The sequence below is a fragment of the Cyprinus carpio genome, chromosome B3 (assembly GCF_018340385.1).
Source record: "Cyprinus carpio isolate SPL01 chromosome B3, ASM1834038v1, whole genome shotgun sequence".
Taxonomy (NCBI): domain Eukaryota; kingdom Metazoa; phylum Chordata; class Actinopteri; order Cypriniformes; family Cyprinidae; genus Cyprinus; species Cyprinus carpio.
In genome coordinates this window covers 5,648,573-5,660,012 of record NC_056599.1, presented here as the reverse complement: position 1 = coordinate 5,660,012, position 11,440 = coordinate 5,648,573, and the positions used below count along the sequence as shown (strand labels likewise).

General features: G+C 37.7%; 1 long non-coding RNA gene and 1 pseudogene across 1 annotated transcript; both read right to left on the bottom strand.

Moving 5' to 3' along the window:
• LOC122136721 overlaps window positions 1-11,440 on the bottom strand; it is a 690,060-nt pseudogene that overhangs the window by 622,217 nt on the left and 56,403 nt on the right.
• LOC122136746 lies at window positions 3,784-8,355 on the bottom strand. Its single transcript, XR_006154333.1, has 5 exons — window positions 8,204-8,355; window positions 6,246-6,744; window positions 5,633-5,697; window positions 5,087-5,130; window positions 3,784-4,058 (listed from the first exon to the last, which is right to left on the bottom strand). It is a non-coding gene; the product is annotated as an uncharacterized LOC122136746 (long non-coding RNA).

Genomic DNA, 11,440 nt, shown 5'->3' with positions numbered 1-11,440 from the left:
ACTTATGTTGACATCGGTTTGGAGCGGCAGTAATGACAATCATCTTTATTCTGATAGTGGTCGAAACTGATTTAATTATAATACATCGATATATCAATACAGATAATAAAGATAGAATATATATCGCCGGGAGCTCTTATCATTGAGTTTGGATCACGAGACTAAGCTGACCAGCTAGGCGAAGCCAAAAACTAAAAAGGGAGCAGACAATGTTAAAGTTGTAGAATATCATGACCTAAAAAGTACTGTTGGAGTTGCAAATGCAGCATTAAAAAGCAAAATTTACAATGGTCATGTACTGTCCCATCTTTCTCTTTCTGAGTTGTTTTTTTTCCCACAATTCGCTCTACAGGTTTCAGTGACCTGACAGAGGACGCTACAACATGGAGCTCAACAGGGTGTCCTCAGTCGGAGGGGGTCACTCACCTTAAAGATCAACACCAACAGGCTGTTAAAGCATACAGCAGTATAGCCACTAATGGAGAAATGTGATTTTTCTTTCCTTACCGGAGGGTACATTGAGGAGTGGGATGACAATGGCTTCACCAGCCCTGAATCTGAGGAGAAGACACCTAAGACTGCTGCCAAACAACACAGAGGAAACTGGAGATTTGTACAAAAAAATCTTGCCTTTGTTGTTTTTAAATAGCTGGTACCCAGAAGTATCTACAGCGAAAGGTTTGTGTAGAGGTTGCGGTGTATTTTTATAAAGGAAAAAAAAAAATAATAGAAAAACATTGTTTTATTTATCTCTCTTCTAACATTTGAGCTTTGCTGGTTTCAGACCAAAACTGCTTATTGCGTGCCTATTAAATATTAATTGTCATCTTTGCATGGAAAAATCTAATGACGATTCAATGGAGTCCTGTGTGTAATTGTAACAATATATTTCCGCCCATAATAGATTTGGATTTATATTTGTTTGCAATATGCATATAGACCCATATTATTTTGGTATTTGTGTAGTCATGCTAACTGAATACCGCAAACAGCTTGAAAACGCATAAAGTTTTTCTTTTGTTTTCTATATCACATTAAATCGACAACAAATCCAACATTTTTCAACTTACATCCTGTAAAATGTATAAGAATGGTCCTTCAATAAAAAAATGACCACTGTATCAACCCATTTATTGAAGTGTCTGTGTGTGTGGTGAGGTTTAAATGCAATTAACATCCGTCATGGTGGACCTGCCGTAAATAGTACATTTACCACAACTCGGGAAATCGGGTAGCTCAAATACCTGGTAGCTGTACTTTGTATGGTTCTTTTCAGAAAGACTGCTCAACAAAACCTAAGTTACGATTACTTCACAAAGGTGGAGTTTTCCACCCAAACAATTGAAACGAGAAGCAGTGTGAAGTTGTTAACTAACTCTTCTAGCTGGGGTTTCTTTATTAAGTTAAGGTTTAACTCTAACTCTACTCTAACCCTAATCCTTTACTTATAGTAACATTATCAATGCGTTATTTTGACTTTTACTTGTAACAGAGTATTTGTTCAAGCAAATTATTAGTACTTAAGTAAATTATCTGAAAACATAATCCACCACTGCCATCATTTGAAAGTACTATTTGGTGACACCTAATTGCTCCTTTTTAGACTAATGCTGATGCTCATGTTTATGACTGTGCAAAAACACTCAAATAGTCCTGTTTGTTGCTTGGCTACATACATACAGGTGTGGCCTGTCATTATAATTAGAATCATCATCAAAAAGTTTATTTATTTCACTAATTCCATTCAAAAAGCATTTTATTTATTTCTTTTAATTTTGATGATTATAACTTAAGTAATATTCAAATTTTCTGAGAAACTGATATAATCATCAAAATTAAAAGAAATAAACAATTGAAATATATCAGTCTGTGTGGTAATGAATGAATGTAATATACAAGTTTCACTTTTTGAAGCCATCAACTTTTGATGATATTCTAATTATATGACCAGCACCTGTATAATACTACATTTCTAAAAAAAATATATAAAAGTTGAGGTCGGGGCCGGCAAAGTCCTCACTGAAACTAAGCCTGAGCCAAGGCTGTGTCCATGAGAAGTTAAAATTTAAACTTTTTCTTAGGACTAAACCAAATATATTGTTGGAAAGGGCTCGGCATGGAGAGTAACATATGTCAGTCTGAAGGTTGTAAATAGCTAAAAACGGCATACATGAAAACCAACTGTTATGAATAGTTCTTGACCTCAGCTATATATGACTATACCCATATGGATAGAGTCATCAAGAGGGAGCTGTCAAAAATGGTCAAATTGAATTTCACCTATTTAACAGTAAGGTATTTACAATTTCAGAGTTATTACACAAATGTGATTCCCATCCCCTTTAACACATCACTGTGCTTTTACATCATTATTTACAAATTCCAATTTCAGTAAATTGAAAACAATTCCCCTCTAGCCACGCCATCCCACTTGATACTAATTAGTATCATATTTGTAGTTTTTTGTTTTGCAAATAGATCCTGTTTGCAAAGTTAGGGCTGTGAATAGGGTCGTAAAAAGATGTATGCACTGAATATATTGAATATCTAGTACAGCCCAACTAGTACTTTACACTGTATTTCGGTGTTGTATGATATGCAAAAGTAAAGAATTTGGTTTTATTTGAGATATTTTCAGAGCTTGAAAAGAAAACAAATCAGCATCACAGTAGTTCTTCTGGTTTGCAAAATAGGTTTCCATAGAAAAACTTATCAGTTGAGAGTATCTTAATGTTTAACTACAGCAGCGAAACATATATTACACTGAATTTATGTCATTTATTTGAAAAAAGCTAACTTTAGGGCATTTGATTTGTATATTGTTTCATTAGAGGGAATTTAAAATGTTTGTTCGGCCACCACTACTCAAATAAAATTGCTCCTGTGTGATTGCCTAATGTTATCAGTAGCTTACTTACACAATATTGCATTGTGTTAGTAAGGATTAAGGTGCTAGTATATTACGTAGTCAAGGTCAATGATATATGGACAGACCTGAAAAACACCCATATTAAATAAAAACATTTACATTGCATACTCACGTCGTTTTTAACTTACTAATATAAGGCTACAAATTACTCCTAAATGTGTAAATATGTACATATCATCTCCTTTCCCTTTTCTTGTTATACAGGTATACATTACCCTTTTCAAAATCTCAGTAGGCTATTCACTTTTCTTAAACTCTATTTTGATATGAATAACAGAAATGGCAAATGAACAAGAAAATGTAGTACCAAAAACTTTTATTTAAGATTGTCAATTCCCATATTTGAAGTTTGTGAAATGTACATTTTCATTCCCATCAAAACTTTAAATAGTTATTTTACATTGTCAATACACAATCAGCTTCAGGGTGAGTAACTGCTACAGAGGGTTAGTCCAAACAGTATGTTATGCAAATTAGGATATGGCATGATTTCATAGTTAATTACGGTACTGTAATTTAGCACAAGAGGTTGAAAGACTGCTATTTCGAAGCCTGTGAATAAAATGGGAAGTTGCTCATTTAGTTTTGTGGCGGAGGTTATTTAATATGAAATCTTAAATTAAACAGTGTCCTCTTCGATATTGAGCTATGTCCCCCAATAAAGCACTCCAACTGTGTGTGTCATCAGTGGACTGAACATTTTGGCAGTTGTGAAAGGTTCAGTTGTTACTAAGTTGTTAGTTTAGCTTGTCTGAGTCAAAATATGATCAACTGTAACTTTTCCATGGTCTGTTGGCCACAAAACAATCCATATAGGGGTCCTTCAAGTTTAGGAAATGATAATTGTTGACTGTTGCCCTTTATTGAATCCATACACATAAAAGAGATTGTAACAAGCTTGAAGACAAAACATGAAGAATATTAAAGTTCAAATTACATCACAAACTGCTTAACTGATGTAACATGACAATGTTATGGAACAATACAAGTGGACAACAAAAAATATGTAAAGAAAAAACACTTAACAAGACCAAGGAAAAAATTTATGTTTGCAATGTATGTTGCATATTTGCAGGCTGCATGGGATGGGAATCAGGCTGGCTGCCAGGATGGAGGCCAGGTCTTTCCACTGAGAAAAACAAATAAATAAAGAGAGGGAAGTTGAAGGAGAATTAGTAAGTATAATACACAATGAATTGATTGTCATGATTGTAACATTAACTGTTTTACAATACTTTGCAGAGTAGTGCAGTGCATCAAGAATCTGTTGTTCCAGAGTGGGGACGAGGTGATAATATTATGTAACTGTTAACATAGTGTTGCATAGCAAGACCTATCTCCACACTAGAGCTGTGCCAGAGTTGGAGGAAGGTCTTGTAGTGATTAGGTCATTATCATTCTGTTGTATCTGGTTTCCATGTGCGCAAGATTACTTTAAAACAAGATATAAAACATCACGGTCATTATGGTATGTCAGTGTTTCTCACAGTAACTGTTGCTCATGGAAAAATAAACAAAACTAGATAATTGTGTAAAAAAAAATGTAGATAGGCACAATACAGCTGTCAGGTGGACCAAACATGGTCTTAAAATGTCAAAAATGTTGTGGAAAAATAAAATAAATTCTCTAACTGACAAATAAATGTATCCATTCACAGTTGACTAATTGCCAAACCCTGAAACCCTGATGTTTCCTCTGACTATACCATAAACATCTCCAATCACTGCATTCCTCTTCTAGAGACTTACAGCAGAAACGTAACTTTCACTTTTGGTTTCATATGGCTGTGGATGCACAGTACAACATATCAGTTTCCTCACAATTGTAAACAGCATACAAAAACTGTTTGCAGTACAATTTTTCTTTAATAATCTCTACCCAAGACAACGGCTTGTCAACAATCCCCACAAATTAAAACAGTACATTACATTACATTAATTCATTTAGCTGATGCTTTTATCCAAAGCGACTTACAAATGCTGTTTATGTCAAAGGTCGCACGCCTCTGGAGCAACTAGGGGTTAAGTATCTTGCTCAGGAACACATTGGTTTGTGAATGCTTTCTGCCAGTACAGAGAGATCCAGGCACAGATAGATCCAAGAGCCCAATAATAAAATGCATGTAATCATACATAACCAAAAGCTATTTAACATACCACATTGTGCAGGGCTGCCAGTCATAAAGATGTTCTGTCCTCCCCTGTGGCAGGAAGACAAAGACATTGTATTACTGTATGTTATTTAAATGTTGTACTTTAACAAGGAGTGAAAATATATTAATTGTTGACAGTTTATATACTGCATATTTTGAATCATAGTAATCAAATAAGATCCATAACTGACACTTCAAGCTAAAGGTATTTACAGGATGCCTACTTATACAGCTCAATGTTGTGACTTTGACAACAGCATTTTGTCAAGGTAACATTAGGTAATTGCAAAACAGTTTATCCAACAGTCATAGAATGTCATCCAGTGTTTCCTTTGTATTTTTTTAGGGTGGAGGGAGGTGGGTGTCTTTAGGGGTAATGTTTGTTTTTTGAATAAATAATAAAAGCGATAAAAGCATTGTTTTTAATCACATATTTGTTGCTGCATTTAAAGTGAAATTTAACTTAATTAAGGTTTTGAAATGACAATTCCATTAGCATTATTTAACTAATTGAGAGGAAACACTTTCATCCAGTTAGTCATTGTCCTACCTTTCTTTTCCTTGTCTTTATTATTTCACAGACTGGGAACATTTCAAGCCGACTGTGAGGGCAATCTGTAATTGTAAGGAATATATTATTTGCACCAATGTCCACAATATGTGTTGTACTTTTTGTGGAGGAATCAATTCACAATCCACACATGTATGCATTGTTTCCACTGTTTGTCATTAGCACATTTAGCTTGTCCTAGTGAGATTTGAGAACTACAGGAGTATCAAAGGCTGCACATGGTTCTATTCAAAATCTTTTTTTTTGCCATTCCTTCTTTATGTTGTGTTTCCTAATGGGATGTTTACATTTTCCATCGCTTGCCACAAAGGCAGATATCTTTTACACTGGTATTCTTTACATTGGGACTTTAACTTTGCAGCTCTCTAATTACATGAAGCAGGGATGTGTAAAGAACCATCAATTAAATTATTATTTAAAAAAACAATAAAATAATATAGTATCTAGGCATACAGTATAATTGCAATTCTGGATCAGATCCATAATAAATCAATAATGTTTGGAGGGTTTACAAAAATCACATTAACTTCAAGACAATTATGCAGGGGTAAAATGTCTGTACAATACATGCCGTGCATAGACTAAAACACACCTTTGATTTTTTTGTAGTCTTTTACGTTGCTGTGGACCCCGCAGTGGTGGCTGCACAGCTGAGACCTGGTGTGCTGGTTCTTGGATGGGTGGAGCCTGGTGTGCTGGTTCTTGGATGGGTGGAGCCTGGTGTGCTGGTTCTTGGATGGGTGGAGCCTGGTGTGCTGGTTCCTGGATGGGTGGGGCCAGGTGTGCTGGTTCCTGGATGGGTGGGGCCAGGTGTGCTGGTTCCTGGATGGGTGGGGCCAGGTGTGCTGGTTCCTGGATGGGTGGGGCCAGGTGTGCTGGTTCCTGGATGGGTGGGGCCAGGTGTGCTGGTTCTTGGATGGGTGGAGCCTGGTGTGCTGGTTCTTTGATGGGTGGAGCCTGGTGTGCTGGTTCTTGGATGGGTGGAGCCTGGTGTGCTGGTTCCTGGATGGGTGAACCACACGGCACCAAATTTAGAATGAAGTTCTCCTCGTCTTCTTGAGGCAGTTGGTCTGGGTTGAGTCTTGTCCAACCTATAAATGGACATGGAACACACACAAATATAATATATAATATGCAATTAGCCCAAAGTGAAAATAAATGCAACCCCAAATCAACCCTAACGGTTAAAAAAAGGTGGACCCCACGAATGTGATTATACCCACAGGATTCTGAAAGGCATAGGGCAGAGGAGTCAAGGAAAAATGGAGAATCGGTTGGATAGGTGTTCTTTCAACAGCTGTTAAGTATCGCCATTATTGTGTCACAGTCTAAGATGCAAAGAACATTGTTATCCATTGTAAACTTCTACAACCTACAATAAAGGTCTACAACCGCCAACAATTCTAAATCTAATTTATTGAAGCACCGCCATCTAAAACATATAAAAAGAAACACCGGCACTGACCGTTAGGATGCTACTGCCAGTGATGCAAGCACTCGTCGGGAGAGTAGCATTAAGCAAAGTTTAATCTTCTGTAAAAACACTGAACACTGCTCTGATAAATACATGAGCAGAAAAACATTAGTTCAAAAATCGGGGTTGAGTTGCTTTATTTTTTATTTCAGCCAGGGATGTTAGGAAATGTTATATGTTTTGTAAAAAAAAAAAAAAAACATACTCCATGCTGCTCTTATCAATATGATATTAGTTAAATAGCATTAGATATCTATTAGTTGGGAGAGACTTTATTATTCTTAAATATGCACATTGCTTCTCTGTATGGCATCACCTGGTTGGAGAAGCAGCAATATGTAAAGATTGGCTGATTGGTGACTCCTAATGTTAATTATTGTTCCAGTAAAGTGGATTAATTTGATGGCTAATTTCACTGGTACTTGTGACTAGTGACAATAAAAGGCTACTACTACTAATTTCTAAAATAAGCAGACTAAACAGGTTATCTGTCACTTTTTAGAAAGGGGCGGACAAGTAACATAACTAGTAACTTTTAATTCCCTGTAATAAGTAAAGTAATATTATCATTTTTACAGGAGGAGTAACAATTTCGGAGTAACTTTCCCAACACTGGTTGTGGTCTCAGTTAGGTACTTCCAATCTCCAATCTCCATTCGCAGTGGCACAAGTAGTAGATTTATTTTGACTAGGTACCATTGTTTTTAAAAAATACATTAACATAAACACAAGTTAGTCATAAAGGGCAAAATGAGTAGGATTGTCTCTTGCTGTTTGTAAACACATGATTCAAAGTTGGCCCCATGTAGAGAGAGCGGCGATTGAGTGAGCTCCAAAGCGATTGAAGAGAGTGAGAGGTGTTAGCAAGAACAAAGCAGTGAATCAGAGAAATAAAAGGAATTCTCATTGTTTCACTTCGGTTATATTCTAAAGCACAAATAAACATGACCCCACCTCCACAGAACCCTGTTGGAAGGAGCCACATTGGCGGATTTTGTGTGAATACAGCCGAAGCCACCGTCAGCTTTTAATAAAGGTCTGCTATAAGTGTGTGTGTGTAGCTCAGACACACATACCTGCTTGACAGAGACAGATCACAGAGGAGAGAGATGGAGACACCAATGTAACCTGGTTGCTACGTTACTACAGAGTCAGAGTCGCGGCTTTTATTTTATGAAAAACCACAGGAAGTCCTGTTTCCCATTTGCGCTAGCTTCCCAGCTGAGTGTTTAGGCCCAGTCAGAACAATGCAGCCTCTATGCAGGAAAAACCCTGCAAAACCTTATCGACATACAGTTGCATCAATTTACATAATCCAAGTACAAGCAATTTTTGTCCTTGTTTTCCACAATACCAGCTCTTTAAAATGACTCTAGGTTGCAGCTAGGCTACAGCCAGATCAGAATTTCTAGTCTTTGCTGTTTGGAAATGTACAGGACAACACCAAAAATTGTTCAGTTGATAGAGAATTAATTTAATAAATAAGATTAAATAAATGCAATCTCACCTTTACCCATCAGTTTGTAGATGGCATTCACATTCTCTAAGCATGTCTTAGCGGATGTGCTAAGTTGGGCATGCACTGGCAGCATTATTTTAGTCTGGTACGTGTGCGTCCCTGTCACCATCTTAGGAGGATGTGCAATCAGCAGCAGGGGCTTCATGCCAAGGGTATACAACTTCTCAAGCTGGAACAGAGAGGTAGAGAGATCAATATACACACAACTGTAGTTTACAGCTGAATTTGTACTCAAGCTTGATCTGAAGTTACATCAAAGCTAGAAAACATCTACAAACAATCAAACTATGGTTTTTACATAATCTTCGGGTAGATAAATGTGAGGAGTTTTATGAGTTTCAACTCTCCAGACATAATAGTTTGGAAAAACCAGCAAACATGAATTGTATTCTTATTAATAGTGTGGATGTATGAGGCAATATATTATACCAGTTATTATACCAATACATTTATTTGCTTATGTCAAAATAATAAAACACTTTTGGTGAATGAGATGATCGGAAATCTACATACCAGAATGGCAGCATCATCAAGAACGTGGGACTTTATTTATTTATTTTTTTCATGGATGCCAACCACTGCTTCTGCTGACTTTTAAATTTTTCCATCTTTTTCTGAAGTCTGACATGTTGGGGTTGTGGATGTTTGCATCCAAATCAATACAATACAATTTTGCAATACAAATCAATCCTTACTGTACAAATGTCAGATTTGTACCACAGTCACTTGACACAAGCAAGTACATACACAAATCTATTTTTATTTAGGCCTACAAATAATGGAAACAGTGGTCTTCTGTCCTGCTGCGTAAAATGCTTCTCAGAATATCCACTGCTCTCTCTTCTCAATGTCACACATAACTAAAGTAGCAATTACCCTCAATTATGTCATGATGATTTCAGTGTCTTCTGAAATGGCAAAGTCTTACAAAAGTATGGCACCATAGTGTTACAGGATATTCTATCTATATCTCTCTATTTAATTATGCATTGATTATATCAGGTATGAACGCTCATTGACATTAAGTCGCACTGAGCAGTCAACTCCTCTGGAAAGACTCCAGGTCCACTTTTTTATTCCAGTCCATCCCTGATTCCAGTAATTCCCCTTAGTTACACTTCTGACATTTACTTCGCACTTTGAATAAAACTTTAACCACTGCAGCAACTCGTTGTTAATTGTTGTCTTCACAACACATGGACAAATACATGAGTTTAAACTGATTTTGGTAGCAGTGGTTAGCAGTGAACAGCTGTCATTTGGCTGGAGAGCGGCGGGTAGCCGTGTAAATGAAAATGCAAACGACCAATCAGGAATCACCTTCAAGACTTCATAGCAACGCCCTAGCAACCATTTAGACCAGCCTAGCAACCCAAAGCATACAGGGATATCTTCAATTCTCAATGTCATAAAGCCATAAGGGTTGGTTTCTATCATTCATACTGGGAAGCAGCCTTTGGAGTATCTACATTGGCAGGTGCCAGGCCACTCCCTAGCAACCAAACATAGTACCCTAGCAACCGTTTTTCAAGATCTATACCTCTGCCTCAGAACATCGTACAGACATGAGGGTTGGTTTATAATGGCAAGCAGCCTTTGAGTATCATCATTGGCAGTTGCCAATCCACTCCATAGCAACCGAACAGAGTACCCTAGCAACCATCTTGCAAGACATATATCTCTGAATCAGAACATCGTAGAAACAAGGCGGTTGGCTTTTTTGACTCATGCTAGCAAACTGGAATTCCAACATGCTAGTCATGCTAGCAGTGAATAGCTACATGCTAATAGTGATTAGCTAAGTGCTCAAATTGACTAACAACATGCTAAGAACTCTATATACACTACATAGTGACCATCTGTGACAACTACCAACCACCTAGTAACAGCATAGCAACTACCCAGGTTACCATAGCAACCGCCTAGCAACCAACCAGAGCACCCTAATAACCACATAGCAACATCCTAAGCAATCACCAAGATAACAAAACAACATCCTAGCAACCACCCAGAACACCCTAGCAACCACCTAGCAACATCTTAGCAACCACACCAAATACCTTAGCAACTGCCTAGCAACCACCCACGTTACCATAGCAACAACCTAGCAACCACCTAGCAACACCTTAGCAACCACCCCAAGTACCTTAGCAACTGCCTAGCAACCACCTAACAACCACCCAGAACACCCTAGCATCCGCATAGCAAAAACTTAGCAACCACCCCAAGTACCTTAGCAACTGCCTAGCAACCACCTAGCAACCACCCAGAACACCCTAGCAACCGCTTAGCAACACCTTAGCAACCACCCCAAGTACCTTAGCAACTTCTTAGCAACCACCCAGGTTACCATAGCAACCACCTAGCAACCACTCAGAACACCCTAGCAACCGCCTAGCAACACCTTAGCAACCACCCCAAGTGACCTAGCAACCATCCTTGGTACCCTAGCAACGGCCCTAGCAACCATCCTGGGGACCCTAGCAACCACCCGAAATAACCTAGCAATCACCTTGGGTACCCTAGCAACCACTCTAACAACCGCCTAGAAACCCCTTAGCAACCGAGTGCCGAGTTTTGCCACTGCAAGCACCACTCACATTTTCTTCAGGAAATGTACATTCTAGTTATTAATAATATTCGCTGCTATGACAGAAAATACATTTGAAAATCATAAAATATTGTAAAGGGTTTAATAACATAAAGGGAACAATCTATTTAACACTGCCTCGGGCAATTCTTTAAAGCTACTCCATCTATAAATCGATAGTTAAATCACAAACAATTTACTGTT